We start from the raw sequence: 16,116 nt of genomic DNA, 5'->3' as shown, positions 1-16,116 counted from the left end.
CTTTCATTTTGTAGCTGTGCAACCAATTAGATGCGATTTCATCTTATCCCTCCCATTCTGCAAAGAACAGGTGTGTTCCAAACTTATGTTGAGGGTGTTATGAAAATATCAATAGTTTGTGATCTATGAGTGAAATAAGAAACAAGCTCATCAAGTATTTATTTTGTGACAAACAAACAAAAACAGCATCTGGTTCAAAAATAGATATTTTATTTGATACTAAAATTAATAATTCCAAAATACCTTGAATTTACTTGTGGTAAAAACAGAAATAGCATTCTATGTGTGTTCCAATAGCAGAATCCAAACACTCCTTAGTTTATTAAAATAATTTAAATTTTTCATAATAAAATTCATTATACTGTTTATCATTGTTATATATACATACACAGCATTTTTTTTTTAGGCATGTTCACAAGTAAACAGAACTATCAGCTTCATCATGTACACATACCAGACACTGAAGTAGAAACATAGATCTACATAAACGTCACTTATGCAGAGTATATGAAAAATACTTCGTCACGTGCATCACATGTTCTAAGCAACTATTTAAGAATGCCTGGTCAGTAATCATCAAGAATATTGATCACAAGGGGAAAAGCAAAGGATCTTTCAGACTTTGATAAAGGACTTATTGTAGGTGGCTGTATGGCTGGAGCCACAATTTTGAAAACAGCAGATTGGTTTCTTAAACAGTGAGATATCCAAGATGTTTAATCAGTGTAAAAATAACTAACTGCTTGTCTAAGAGGTGTAACTGTGATAATAAAAAAAATTCTCAGGAGCAAGATCATCATCCGAGATGGCTTGTACAGACAAAAGAACTTCCTGTGTGCAGCAATTGACTGAAGCATTTAATGAAAGCAGTTCCTGACCCGCATCCAGCTGAACTATGTGCAAGGAATTGAACAGGATCAGTAATGGCAGTTGCATGCTTACACAGAAATCGCCGATATCTGAGAACCAGAAAGTTCATCTACAGTGCTGTCAGGAACACTGTGACTGGACACTGGAAAACCAGAAAAAAGTCATATGGTTTGACTAGTCAGTACACCTTGTTCTCTACCGATGGCAGGTGAGAGTTTGGAGGGAACCCCATGAAGAAATGAATCCAGCTTGCCTTGTAAACACAGCTTAAGGTTCTGGAGGTGGTGTCATGGTGTAAGGCATGTTCTGTTAAGGAATGGGTCCTCTGATATTTCTGGAAGGTCATCAGGTGTCCTCCAAGGAATATCTGAACATTGTTGCCGATCAAGTCCCTCCTGCAATGTTGACTATCCAGTAAGTGACAGTTGTTTGATGGATGACAACACTACTGTTCATTGTGCAAGAAGTGTTCAGCGACTTCCACCATCTTACCTGGCCACCCCAAAGCCCAGATTTGAACCCAAATGAGAATGTATGGAACATTTTAGAAAAATAGATCTGCGAGCAAATCCTTCTTCCATCAAATCCAAGCCAGTTAAAGAACTGTCTGGTGAGTGCTTGGTATGTTGGAGATGAAGATGCAATCCGAAACCTTGTGGAATCTATGCCAAACTGCATATGTGCTGTAATTAGGGCTAAAGGAGGTCCAACACAGTATTAAAATTTTCTAATTCAGTGGCCAGTATATGTATAACCATTCATGAAATGAGAATGAATGAAATAATTTTATCCTGGAACTTAATATTTAAGACAGAAAAAATTGTGTAGTAATTTTGACTAAAACTAGACAGTAACTGCCAATTTTACAACAAAGATAAAATACATTTTTTTCTCTGTCGCCAGTTATCTTATTCATATTTCATAATGTGATCTCATTAATTCTTTTCCTTTTTGTTTAACATATAGTGAATGTGCCTACAGTGGTGCATGTACTAATTTATTATTTAAATGTTTTTTTAGTGAGACAAATTCTCTGTTCCTGAATATCAGCTAGTAGTATTTGCACACCTTCCCATAAGTACCCGACTGCATTTTAAAGTGGTGAATAAGTTAAAGATTGAAAAGGTATATCGGAAATGATGTTTTGTCTTTAGTACCAATACAGACAAATGCTAGGGATAATAATCAATGGAATTTATTAAGTAGATATTTCATTTTAGTCATAAAAACATCTTCATAAACAAAAAATATGCATTTTCATGCAGACACACAAAGAATATAAACAGTACAATCAAGTAATAAGTGGAATAACCCTACAGTCCAAAATGGTCACACTCTGTAAGTAACAATGATTATCACTGCTAGGATGACAGTTGCATAATAATAATGGTTTGGATAGCTCAAGGCAGCTTCAAATTATCAATAAGCTAGGAGAATACTGGAATGATGATGATGATCTTTTAATAAAGATCACCTTACTGCTCTTATGCAGAGTACTAATTAGAACTGTAGGATTATGCCATTTAAAATGAAAGATATGAATACAGAAAGAAAGTTGAAGATTTTTAACTAAAAATAGTTAAGATATTTATTTACGGTTTGAGTATATAAAAACAATAGAATGATGAAATTCAAACAACTGCATGTTTAACAATGGTTGTCTTTTAAATGCAGGATCATGTTGTCCACGATCCTGCATTTAAAACTATAAACTATAACAATATTAAGAACTTAAGGATAAGAAAATACTTTATGCAATTAGAAATTACAATTTACAATTATTTCAATTACAATTTCTAATACTCTGAGAATAAAAGGTCAATTGTCATTATTCAGATGATGTAATAAAGTTCACAACTTTCTTTGGCAAACAATTATATTCAAAGATGCTTTGAAGAAGTAATTTGGAATTATCTAAGAGAATCCTATGGCTAATGTCAACTCCATGGCAGACAAAACAAAAGTTTTATGAGCCAAAATAATACTGATGTTTGGAGATCCACTTTTCATCTAAATGGTTGACTTGACAAGGGAGGGTTTGAATGAACAACGGACTTTATACTGGGGCAAGGAAGTCTGTCTTTAAGAGGGAAGAAGCTAGTAGATTTCACTAATATGCTTAAAGATGCAATGACCTCTGTGGCATCTTTAATCAACTCTGTGAGAGCCCTCAACACATTATATAAGAAGAACAGGAATTATGCATTTCACCAATTGTTGATGAGAAGAGAAAGTCAATTTGTTGTATGAATTTGTATGTATCCATTTAACAGACAATACTTGCTAAGAGGAAATACTTCAGAGAAACAGAAACTAGAAACTTGTCAAAAGTTTTGACTATTTGCTCCTGAAAAATTGGTGATTTTTGTCTGTTTTTATTGTTTTTCCTTAGACAATTAGTGTTTTGTCTAAGGAAAAACAATAAAAAGTAGTAGTATACTACTATATAATAAAATTTGCAGTATACTAGTGTTTTTTTAGTGTATTTAGTATTTTATCACTTAAGGGTCAAAGCTATATAACTGAGAGGAGACCTCCACATAGCCTTCAAAAGGAATGTGAAAAACCAACCAGGCCCTCTGACCTAATGTCCAATCCTCACCTTCTCGTGGTGCGCCCTGTTAGGTATCGACCTGGATACTGAACGGATGAGGATGGGCTGGCAATTTGGGGTTTAGCCACCCAAATTGCATTCTTATTGCCTTAAACCAAAATTTAAAATGGTAGAACATGACAGAATTCCATGCCTGCTGGGGAGTCGCCGGTTAAACAAGGCCCCCCCCCTTGGAGATTCAGTGGCAAGCCCTGAAGAAAACACTGATTGATTCAGCCAGAGAGGCAGGTGGTGAGGTTGTGCACAAGGATACAAAAATCAGAACTCCATGGTGGAGTTCTTTCTTCTTTTCCTTCACTGCCTCTATAACTTCCTGTGAAGGAAAAGAAGAAAGCATAAATAAGTCAGCTTGTGCTCTTAGAGAATACAGAGACAAATGTAAGAAAGCTAAACACTGTGTAAAATTAGCTAAACAAAAGTCATGGGAGGACTTTGGCAAGAATATAGAAAATAAATATCAAGAAGGTGGCAAAATATTCTGGAGGTTGTTGAAGAAGCTTAAGAATGGAGGAAAGAGTGCTATAAAAGGAGTTAGAGATGATAAAGGTGACATGAAAACAGGAGAAAAAGATATCCTTGAAGTATGGAGTAATTACTTTGAAAAACTGCTAAATGAAATCAGCAGTGATGACAGCAGAGTGATAAAAAACAGTGACCAGGCATGCAGTCAGGAATACATATCCATACTTGAAGTAGAAAAGCCATCAAAAGTGTGACATGTGGAAAGGCAGCAGGAGTAGATGATATTCGACCAGAAATGCTCAAGTATGGTGGTATAAAAGTCGTACAGTGGCTGCACTGCATAGTTCAGAAGGCCTGGACAGAGGGACGAATTCCAGATGATTGGAGTTGAACTCTCATAGTACCCATATACAATATGTATATATACCCAAAAAGAAGTAGTGCTTTGCATTAAGGATTACTGAGACACTTGATGTGAAGTCAACAGCTCTTATATGAAGATACTTTGCATGTAAACTTCATAAAATATCAATAAAATTGAGAGAGCAAGAAAAAGAACAGATACAAGATAAGACGAATGTATTAGAATATTATATCAATCAGAGGTCACAGCATATATAATGAAGGCAAAATAAATGAAAATAAAGAAATATAATGCAAAACTTAATGCATAATGGAAAAGATAATTCATACTGTAAAAATCTCACAATCATTTTACTTGTTATGCTCACTTTTTTTTAAAAGTTTTATATATGATGAGTAAAAATTTCATTAACAAGGAATATATTTTGTTATATGATAAAAATCTTTAAAAATATATGTATGTGTTCACATTTAGTAATGCAGCTATATGCTTAGTATTACCAGAGCAACCAAGCAATATAGCAGTACTGTAATAAAGAAGACTTAAATGAATTTAAGTAATAAACTTGCTTACTATATTACTGTAATTTTTAGGGAATAACACCATGTTATATGCATATTATAAATTAATTTATGTTGTTTACCATAATGTTTCTATTTCGATCACTGTTAGAATGCAATCGCTGTGCTAACAGCAGCCATGTTGTCATTTCAGTTTCACTTTGAATCTCTTAGTAACGGATATGTATGAGATAGTTGTTTTTTAGAATAGCTGTTACTGAGTAACAAGAATGCTAGTAAGCAAAGAATAGGCAAGCAGGGAAGGAGAGCCATAAAGGTCTAATAAAATATCGAGTTAAGATCTCTAATCTCGGATAAGTTTTTATATGCATTTAACTACTCTCCAAGCATACAAAAACTGTGAAGTTAATAATTAAAGGAGGGTATAATGTATCAAGCCGTCATACATGAGAAGCAAGTAGTATATGTTCCAAGAAGAAATAAGGGATCTGCAGTAAAGTTCGTTTTATTAAAAATGCATATGAAACTACTTAATGTATTCCAGTGGTTTCAATGATTATTCTTCAGTCTTCTTCAGCAAAGATAAGGTATAAAGGAAACCTGCTTACTGAAAAAGATATAATGTAGCAAGTATATTATTTAAATGAGGCCTTTTAACTTTCATTATATTCTAAGGAATTTGACAGATAAGGCAGAATGAATGAATGAATGAGCAAAAACAATACATTAAGTGCTACAAAGGAAGTTCTCATAGGTTTAATGGAGTACTGACAGCACTAAGAAAGGATTAAAAACTAATTTTAATGCTTCCAATATTTCGTCTCAGTCACTATAACACACACACACACACACACACACACACACACACACACACACACACACACACACACACACACACACACACACACACACACACACACAAAAATACCGAATGAGAGATGGGTGACTTAAATCCTATCTAGCGTGCCACCTAAGAATTTTGAATCATCCATGTTTCATTAAATACTGGGTTACCTGTGTGTGTGTGTTAAAAGTATTATTTGTACTCCCTGAAGGTCTCTCAGTGATAGACGAAATATTGGAACCATTAAAATTAGTTTTTAATCCTTTCCTGGTGCTGTCAATACTCCATTAAATATCCACGAATTACTAATATATTATTATCTGAGACCGCCAGGGAGTCAAGGACACATCAATGGATGCTATATATCCCCCAAACAAGCTGTCGTACCTTCCCTTAAATTCATTCACACTAGATGCACTCGTTACCCCCCTCCCCAAAGGCAAACTATTCCACTCACTGCTCTGTGAAAGGAAAAACCTAGCTCTTACCTCATTCTTGACTGTGAGCAAACTTAACTTCCATGGATGCCCCCCCCCCATGTTCTCTCAACGCCTTCCATATAACAAAAAATTTCATCAGACAATATCCTAACACCCATTCAAAAGTTCAGAGACCTTTATCATATCACCCCTTTTTCTCCTGTTAACCAAAGTCTGTAATCCACATACTCGCAAACTGTCCTCATAATCTAAATCCCATAATGTAGATATGTTTGTAACTCTTCTTTTCATCCATTCCACAGCTTCTTTATCCCCTTGAAATCTAGAGGACCAAATCTGCACACAATAATCCAAGTGCAATCTTATCAAAGCCTAATAAAGAAGCAAAATGATTTTCTTATCCTTACATGCCAAGTTTCGCTTCAACATTGCAATTATCCTCAGAGTTGTATTTGCAACTTTTGCAATATGATCTTTGAACTTCAAATTCCTATCCACCAATATGCCAAGATTCCTTGCCTCCTCAGTTTCTTGTAACATAACCCCACTAATATAATATGCCACTGGAAATCTCATCATGCCAAAGTGCATAACTTGACACTTCCTAACATTAAACTGCCAGCCATTTTTGTTTGCCCATATTTCCAGCCTATTCAAATCATTTCGTAAGTGCTGAATATCAGTAGCATCCTTGATTGCCTGCCTATCTTTGCATCATCAGCAAACAACTGCACATATGATGTTAAAACTTGCCTGATATCATTAATGTATAGATTGAACAATAATGGCCCAAGGATTGAGCCTTGAGGTACACCACTGGTCACCTTAAATCTGGCAGATTCACACACACTGTATACCACTTTTTGATATCTGTCTGTCAACCATCCCCTGATCCAAGTCAAGAGTTTATATTCAAATCCCATATTCTCCATTTTATGCAATAGCCTTCTGTGTAGTATCTTATCAAATGCTGTAGAAAAATCCAACATTATCACAGTGTATCCATTCCCTTTATCCAACTCTGCCATAACATTGTTATAAAATATGAGCAAGATATACTTTGCTCTTTGCAGAGTATAGCTTGTTTGTCTACCCATCTCTGTATGCGAGTTCTTACCAATTCTCTAAAATCTTCACTACCACACCAGATACTAAAAGTTTGGTAGTTAGACACATCTGTTTTTGCACCACTCTTCTGCAATGGAACTATTATACATTCCTGTGGTATCATTCCAGAGCTGAGACTCAAGTAATTATTATTATTATTAATAATACATAACACCTCCAGGAGTCCAAAGACTCATCGAGGGAGAGCACCTACTACAACTCTGTCTCCACCACTCAATCCATCAACTACAACAAAACGCACTACCATCATCATCTACACCAATGCCATCTACCACCTACCACCACCACCACTAGTATTTTAACAGACAATCATAAACATCCATGACCACAGCGGGATTCGAACCTGCAGCCTTTTGGCTGGAGAGCGGATACGCTGACCGCTCAGCCAACCAGGCCGACTGGTCAGCGTATATACAAAAATGTGAAAGGTCTAGCCAATTCAGCTGAACATTCCTTTAACAAACAGGGTGATATTCCATCTGTCCCTATTGATAAATTCTTATCCAGGTTATGTAGCAGCTCTTCAACCTCATCTGCATGAATCTCTAACTCTTTATCCAATGTTGCAGTAGCACTGTGCACCATGTTACCTACACCTGGTTGATATATCTTAGTACAGTGAGCACTCATTGATTAAAAAATCTCATTAGCTTCTGACACTAGAGTACAATCAATAAAGTTATTCTTTCACATTTATTCCTTCTTTTGCTTGTGGCATAACAGTAAAATTCTTTTGGATTGCCTTTAGCTTGCAGTCCAGTTTCTTTTCATACTCCAATTGAGTTTTCCACACAATACTGGTTCCTTTTCTGGCCTGAGCTTTATATATTTCATAACTCCTCTCAATCTAATTCTCATGATATTCTTTCCACATCATCATCATCATCATCTTCTTGTGGATAAATTTACACATCCATTTCACTCCCAACCTATTTATTCAGGGATACATTCAGATACCACCTCATTTAAGCACTTTTTCAAATATTCCTATGCAATGCTGACATTTTTCCCATTGAGCTAATACCATGGGATCAAAGATAGTATTCTCCTAAGCTGATCATAATTTCCAGCTTTGTAGTTCAATGTGTAACCTGTTGTAATCAGAGCATCAATACAATTAGATACTTCCAAAGAAAGCACAGTATGATCACCGTCACTAATGGTGGTAAAATAGCCATATTCTTATATGAGAACCCTTCTGATGCTATGACCAAATCTAACACTCTTTGACCTTGAGTTCCTTCTTTCACATGCTGCTTGAGAAAACTGTCTCACAACAAATCAATAACTCTTCATTCTTATCATGAGATTTCTCTTCTACGCAATCAATGCTTGGATAATTGATAATACATTTTCTTTACAAAATTAATAACGGAAAAAACTCACATACAAAGATTACTTAATATTATAATTTTCCGTTTAATGTTAAATCTGGTGTGAGACAAGGATGTACATTATCCTCCCTGTTATTCATTATCTATATGGATCACATTATGAAGGAAAGTGGTATTAAACCTGATATCAAAATTGGAGATGTTAATGTCAGCACTTTGCTTTATGCGGATGATGTTATACTTCTAAATAAATCTGCTACAAGTCTGCAAGATTCTCTGACTAAATTGAATAGCTGTTGTAATAGATATGGTATGAAGGTCAGCAATAAAAAGACAAAGACAATGAAAATAGGCAGAATCATTGAAAATGTCAACTGTGTTGTGAATGGAGAACCTGTGGAACAAGTAAAACATTTCAGCTACTTAGGAACGATTTTTACTGAAGATGGTAAATTAAATATAGAAATAGAAAACAGAATCAGCAAAGCTGGCATGGTGGGAGGTCAATTGAATAAATTCATATGGAATAAGAGAGAAATTAGTCGAAACACTAAATTAGCTGTATACAAGACAGTGTTCAAACCAGTTTTAACTTATGGATCTGAGGGCTGGGTCAGAAGTAAAACACTTGACCAAAGACTAGAGACCGCAGATATGAGAGTCCTGAGAAAGATTATAGGCGTGAACAGATGGCATCAATGGCAATATCATATTAAAAATGAGGATATTAGGAAAGAACTTGACATTGTCAGCATCCAGGAATGCATTAGCAGAGCTAATCTCAGGTGGTATGGTCACTTAAATAGAATGGGAGAGGAAAGATTAGCAAATCAAGTGTTCTCTGCAAGGTTGGCAGGAAAACGACCCAGAGGAAGACTAAGATATAGGTGGATTGATACAGTACAAAGTGCCTTAGACGATAGAAATATAAGATCTGATATAATGTTGGGGTCTTGACAAGTAACAGACTGATTTGGAGGAAAATTGTAGATAGGAAGTTAGTAATGATGTAAATTTTTCATGTAGTACTGTCATATCCTGTACACCCCTTGAGGGTACATGGCAGGAATTTGATGATGATGATAATTTTCTGTTATTAATTATAAATAATCTTTGTACGCGAGTTTTTTCCGTTATTAATTTTGTATCGATATGTCTACTCACTGTATACCTCTTTTAAAACTTAATACATTTCTTTATCCCCTGTAACTGAACTGCCAGGTCTGTAGCAACAACCTACCATATATTTCATTTTGTTAGCCTCCACTTCACATCAGATACTCAAACTCACCGCTACATGAAACATTGTTACCATCATTGTTTCCTTGTGTTTCTACACTAACTGGATAAAGTCATCTGATATCATTAGTAGTATTACTCCCATCTCTTCTGTCATTCCTAAAAATAGCACACCCATTACACTCGATCCCAGTTATCATATCTGATTCTGATAGCTAAGCTTCAAATATAACGACATGAAACATTAATTCTTAGGGATTGCATGTTACAGTACAACTGGTGCTTGTAAAAAGTATCCTACTTAGTTACGACTAGATTTCTTTACCAAGTTGCAAGCTACAAATTTCAAATAACAGGGGTGTCTGGACAATTATTGGTAGATAGTGTGTATATACTGATAAAATGAAAACAACAAGATATTTAAGTTAATGAGAACTGACCATTAATACAATGCTGTATGTTGCCATAAATTGTCTTTGAGTTAAATACAATTTATGTTAGCAGTACAATCTAAACATGTCAAAGAAAACAAAAGCCAAAGATCATGATATTAAGCCAAAAATAATCGAGAAGATAAAAGTGACGAAACAAGTGACACTGTCATTATTCAGGTTGCATAATAATGCATTTAAAAGATAAAGATATACATGAAAAAAATATTCCAATATTCAGAAAATTTGCAGAACAATTAAAAGGACACTGAAGAACTTAAATTTTATAAACAGTCACTCCCACACTTATTACATGTGTTTGGAAATATAAAACCATGAAAAAGCAAGGTAAAACACAGGCAGCCAGATATGATTTTTACAGACAATTAAGAATGAACAAAAATTAGATTGCATAAAAAATGAAGATATTAGAAGAGTCGGATATTCACAGTTTAATTGAAATCAAGAAATACAGAGAGAGAGAGAGAGAGAGAGAGCATTCATATAGGGTAATAAGACATCAGCTACCAAAAGAAATGGATATAGACCAGGGGAGAGCGAGTAAAATGGGGCAATTCACCAAATACAGAGCCAGTATGACCATGGACTTAATCATTTTATATTATTAAAATTACTATTTTATTCAATTTCAAAACAAATCCAGTATTCTAGATAAATGTTCCCCCCCCTTCAGTTTTCTCATCTTCCCATCTCAATATTTCTTATATGTTGACTCCTGCTATTGCTCAAACCATGGTAAAGCTGAAACCTCCTGCTTAACTTTGTTAAGCAGGAGGTTTCAGCTTTACCATGGTTTGAGCAATCATTGCCCAAACCACTGCAATAATCATATACTGATATAACAGTTGATCATAATTCAGTGTTATGTCAGCATGTGATTATTCATGCATGAATCTATAACCATCATGCCAGAAAGGAATCAACAACTCTGAATGGAGGATAGAAGCATCTGTACATCTAATCACATTTCCCAGAACATCTAACTGGGTTGATATTTAAGAAAACTTGTCCATGTCCTTTCTTCAAACTAATTTCTTGCACTCTAGGGGGTCAGGTGACATGGCAAGCTTTACATCTTATACCATGATGTAACATCATTTGCCAGCAAAGGTTGGTCGATTGGTAGAGCCTCTGCTACTAATGGCTCACGCAAAAAGTTAAGCAAGTTTAAGCGCAGTTAGTAGTTGGAGGAGTTCAATCGTTCGATGCTGTTAGCTCACTCTCCCTCGATGAGTCTATAAGCTCCCTGGAGGTGTCACATAATAATAATAACATAAGTTCACTAGCTATACAGTCAATACTACAAACAAGAATACTTATTCTGAGCAACAAAACCTTTAACTTTATGGAAAGATTGCATGAAGTCCAGTGACATGTTATCTGCATTGCACATATACCAATCCAGTTGCACTGTGCAGCAGAAACTGTCAGTGAGATAAACCTGCACACCCTTTTCCCCGTGTCCATCCAACATGCTGCTGACACTATGGCATCCACTTTCCATGATGATCTTGAGAAGACTGTCGTGGGCTTCTGGCTCCAGGAATCCTATACTTGCAAGAGGGAAGTCTATTGTAATCTGTTATTAGCTGGCATGAAGCAGCCAATCATAAACAAACACCTTCAATGCTCCTGTGTGGTTTCATTGGTGGGAGATGGTTTTGCATGTATAGCACCATTCTAGGTGCACCTTAACCACCAAGAACATGATAAACCAACTAGGCATGCCATATTCAAGATGGAAGTATCTAATGCTCAATCCTTAATGATAATTCCTTTTTCCAACTGTGATATCTGATCCAATGACTGCAACACAGATCTGCACCCACATACCTGATTACATGTGCCAGATATACAGTAAAAATGTATCTTTATGCTGGAATAAGACTTGCCACCTTCCACTCTGGGTGAGTAGTAGTTAGAATTCAATATTATTTATGCATGAATAGTTACTCCAATCATATGAATCTTGACCAGAATTAAGACTTAACTGTTTTATCTTCCAAGTCTCAGATACTGATCTACGAGAAGTTGCAAAATGAGCACTTTTATTAGAGTTACAAGCAGTGTATCATATATTATATTACTATTAAAAACAGAGAAAATAACATCTGTAAATACAAAACTGTTAGATTTTATACCACAAAGTATATTTTAAGCTCTTTACTTCAAAATAAATTTAGCATTCTAAATTCAAGTATTTCTTTTTTTTGTCATCAAAGCAGGCAAAAGTCTTAGAAATCAGTAGACTAATTTTCCCCAATAGAATTTCCACTTTAACCATTTCAAAGATTGAGAGAGAAATAAGCATTTTTTTTCAGTAGGCAATATAACCAACTTTTTATTTTTTTCTTAACGATATTCACCATAGAATCAGGTTTACCTTTGAAATGGAAAGAGAAGGGACTTGAGCTTTCCTTGATACCCTCAATCAGAAGGTGGCCTTCATGTGTTCAGCTTATCGTAAACCTACATACATACTAACAGATATTGCTACATGCCACTTCACATCACTGCCCTGCCGAAAACCTAGGCATTTTCTAAACTTAGTCTGCAAGGCAGAGCAAATTTCTTCACCAGGACCAGCACTGCACCTGGAACAACAAATTTTTCTTAACAACTTTTGAAGAAAATAGATATAGCAAAATAACTTAATCTACTCTCCCAACCAGATTATGCAGATTATCTTAAAAGATATCTTCCAAACTTCAGGATGCTAATTTCTTGAGTGATTTTGTGATTTTAATTCAAATAAGTTTATATCAATATGCATCCAATTTCCAACATGGTATATAAAAATATGGCAATTTTGTAAGTGAAAATTCAAATACCTATTAAATGGTTATTTTAGAATTAGAAGTTAAAAATGCTTTAATACCACCTTAAAATGTACTTTAAGATGCAAAATTATTTATTTTAGAAAAGGAACATCAATACAGCTCTTAAATTTGCTTAAACTGTTTACCTTTTACTAAGATACACATATTTCCATACTGTTATAACGACTGTATTATTCTCTTTATTTACTGTTGATTATTCTGAATACTCTGTGAAGTGCAAAATTCTCCAATGCACTGCATCATTTCTATTGTTAATCTTTTGCATATACACTAATGTTTTTTTTTGCAATAATGCAATAGTCTAAAGGAGCATTAGGAGATCAAATTGGTCAAGTTAGAGGCTTGCAGTCTTATCTCTGGCAAACGTGAAATGTATGGATGTACAAAAATACATACTCTGTCACATCAATAAAGAAGCATCCTCCAAACAGCAGCTCATATTGCAAATAAATGAAGGTCTGCTTTCATACCATGATGATCAATGAACACATAATACACTTAACTGCTTTTCTCCTAATGAGTTCACACAATACATTTACTTAAAATGAGCAGTGGAAATATCTTTTGCATAAAGATTTGCACAGTCCATTATTGCTCATTATACATATAATTCACTCCACATCAAGTCAACATGTTTCACAAATAAACTGTACCTACATACATCAGAACTTAGAAGCACATAATGAAGGAAAGTTTATGGCTTCAAGTCATGGTTTGTAATCTACTTCAAGAAGCTGTACTTTACAGCAATACAAATTGTAGAGCTGTAAATTGTACCATACTCTAAACCATACATACAAATGTGTACATTTGTATGGAATAGAGATATAAATGATTAAAGAGAGCCTGAATTCAATGATCAAAGTTCAGTCATGGTAATCTAACTCTGCAGAGTTGTGCTTCTTGCAAATGGCACATATATAACTGCTCATTATTTAGCACCCTTAAAGTATCTATTTTTTATTTTTAGGAACAGCAAACTGTGTAGATATTCACTATGCATTTATTCCAGTTCCACAGGATGGTGTGCTTTAAGTCAACCAACCTGCTTGGTCAATTTGTTAGTGTATCCACTCTCCGACCAACAAGATGTAGGTTCAATTCCTACCAACAGCATGGATGTTGCAATAGAATTTAGAGGGGAGATGAATTTCATCACCTGGTATGAGAATACCAGGTGATTTCATCACCCTATTTACTGGAGATCTGAATTTTGTTAAAAAAAAAAATCCGTTTGGTCACTAGAATAGGGATTTCAGATTATATAAAAACTAAATACAAATACAAAAAATATATATATAATTAATTTTAAAAAATAGAAAAGAATTCTTACTCTGCCCACATTATGAATGTACTATATGTTTGTAAAAACCTTTCATGGGTGGGAGTCACGTTAAAAATATGATTCAATATAACAATACTGTTTGGATAACAATATCAAAAGATGTCAACTGTACACATCAATAATTACATGAATATGATAAGTACTTAGACCTCCATGGCACCTTTTAAAAAATGCAGAGAACTGTTAAGTCTTCTGACCTGATGTCTAATCTTCACCTTCTTGTGATGCACAGTTAGATATCTAACTTTGAGATTCAGCTAACTGAACTGTATTCCTATTGGCTTAAATCATAATCCAAATGACAGTACAACATGGCAAAATTTCATACGAGATGAGGCATCACCTTCTTAAACAATGTCCCTGTCAATTTCATCTGGGAAGCAGGGCAAACAGAGAAATGTCAGCTACTGGAACAAATCCCAGCTCAACACCAGCAGAGTTAGTTCAAGATTGGCATCATCAACATAAGCATCAAAGGAAAAGAAATGGAACTAGCAGGATGTATTAGATCTGCATAATAGATGCTATCAAAACAAAGAAGGAAGAAAAAAAAAAAAAAAAAAAAACAGGCGAGATCTTTCTATGCAATAGCAATCAGGGAAGAGGAGTAGGGCATGTGATATGAAGTTGAGTGATGGTGGACTGATGTCACAATGAGGAACAGGACAAAGACTTATTTGTGGCTATTGTCCCACAGAAGGTTCTACTAAGGAAGAAGTAGAGGAATTTATGAAGGCCTTAGAAAAGGCAGTTGACACAACAAAAAAGGAAAGGTTGGGCCTCATAAACAGCAGAGTAAAAAATGATTACCAGACATACAGAAGTTTTGAAAAAATTAAATGAAGAAAAGAGCAAAGCAAAAGTATCTAAGTAAATGTCTGCTAGTTCTGTTAGTAATAACTAGTTTAGGACACGAACAAGTTATTACTCACATCATGTGTTCCAACATACAAATATGCACAAATTGACATGGAAAGAAGGTGTGAGAAATAAGAAGTCTGACTACGTTATCGTTGATAGTGATATCTTCATACTGGTTCAGGACACCAGAATACACAGAGGTATTTGAAATTTGGTACAACTTTGGCACGACATATTGAAAAGAAGAGTGTGTAAAAAAAAGTTTTAAAATAAATCAAAGTTGAACAGCTTTCATGGGTGAACTATACACTTAGATACAACTATTATTCATGAAAAATTAGTTTCAAAATAAAAATCAAATCTTGGAGATTCAATGGCAAACCCTGAAGAAAATATTGAATAATTCAGCCAGATAAGTATGTAGGTATGTCTGCAATGATAGAAAAATCAGAACTGCATGAAGGACAGGAAATTAAAGAGGCAGTAAAAAATAAGAGTGAAGAATATCAAAAGTTCCTGGAAAGTAAGTCAGCTTGTGCTCTTAGACGACACAAAAAAAACTCAGTAAAACTAGCTAAACAAAAGTCATGGGAAGACTTTGGTAAGAAGACAGAAAATAAATATCAGGAAAGTGAGAAAATATTCTGGAAGTTATTGAAAAAACTTAGAAATGAGGAAAGAGTACTGTAAAATGGATCAGATATGATAAAGGTGACATGGAAATTGAAGATAGTTATTTTTAAATGTTTTGAATAATTACTTTGAAACAAGCAGTGACAGCACAGGGGTAGAAAACACTCAA

At 34.7% G+C, this 16,116-nt stretch overlaps 1 protein-coding gene across 10 annotated transcripts in view; it reads right to left on the bottom strand.

Moving 5' to 3' along the window:
- Positions 1-16,116, bottom strand: part of PMCA (plasma membrane calcium-transporting ATPase 3) — a 1,392,263-nt gene that overhangs the window by 1,003,411 nt on the left and 372,736 nt on the right. For all 10 annotated transcript variants that reach the window (XM_090412026.1, XM_090412017.1, XM_090412079.1 and 7 more), the window contains one exon: positions 12,652-12,862. The gene's annotated coding sequence lies outside the window, so the exon portion shown is untranslated. The remainder of the gene's footprint in view (positions 1-12,651; positions 12,863-16,116) is intronic.

The sequence above is a fragment of the Typopeltis vanoorti genome, chromosome 2 (genome assembly GCF_054136105.1).
Source record: "Typopeltis vanoorti isolate ZY-2024b chromosome 2, IOZ_Tvanoo_1.0, whole genome shotgun sequence".
Classification (NCBI taxonomy): Eukaryota; Metazoa; Arthropoda; class Arachnida; order Uropygi; family Thelyphonidae; genus Typopeltis; species Typopeltis vanoorti.
This window is presented reverse-complemented; position numbering and strand designations above follow the sequence as displayed.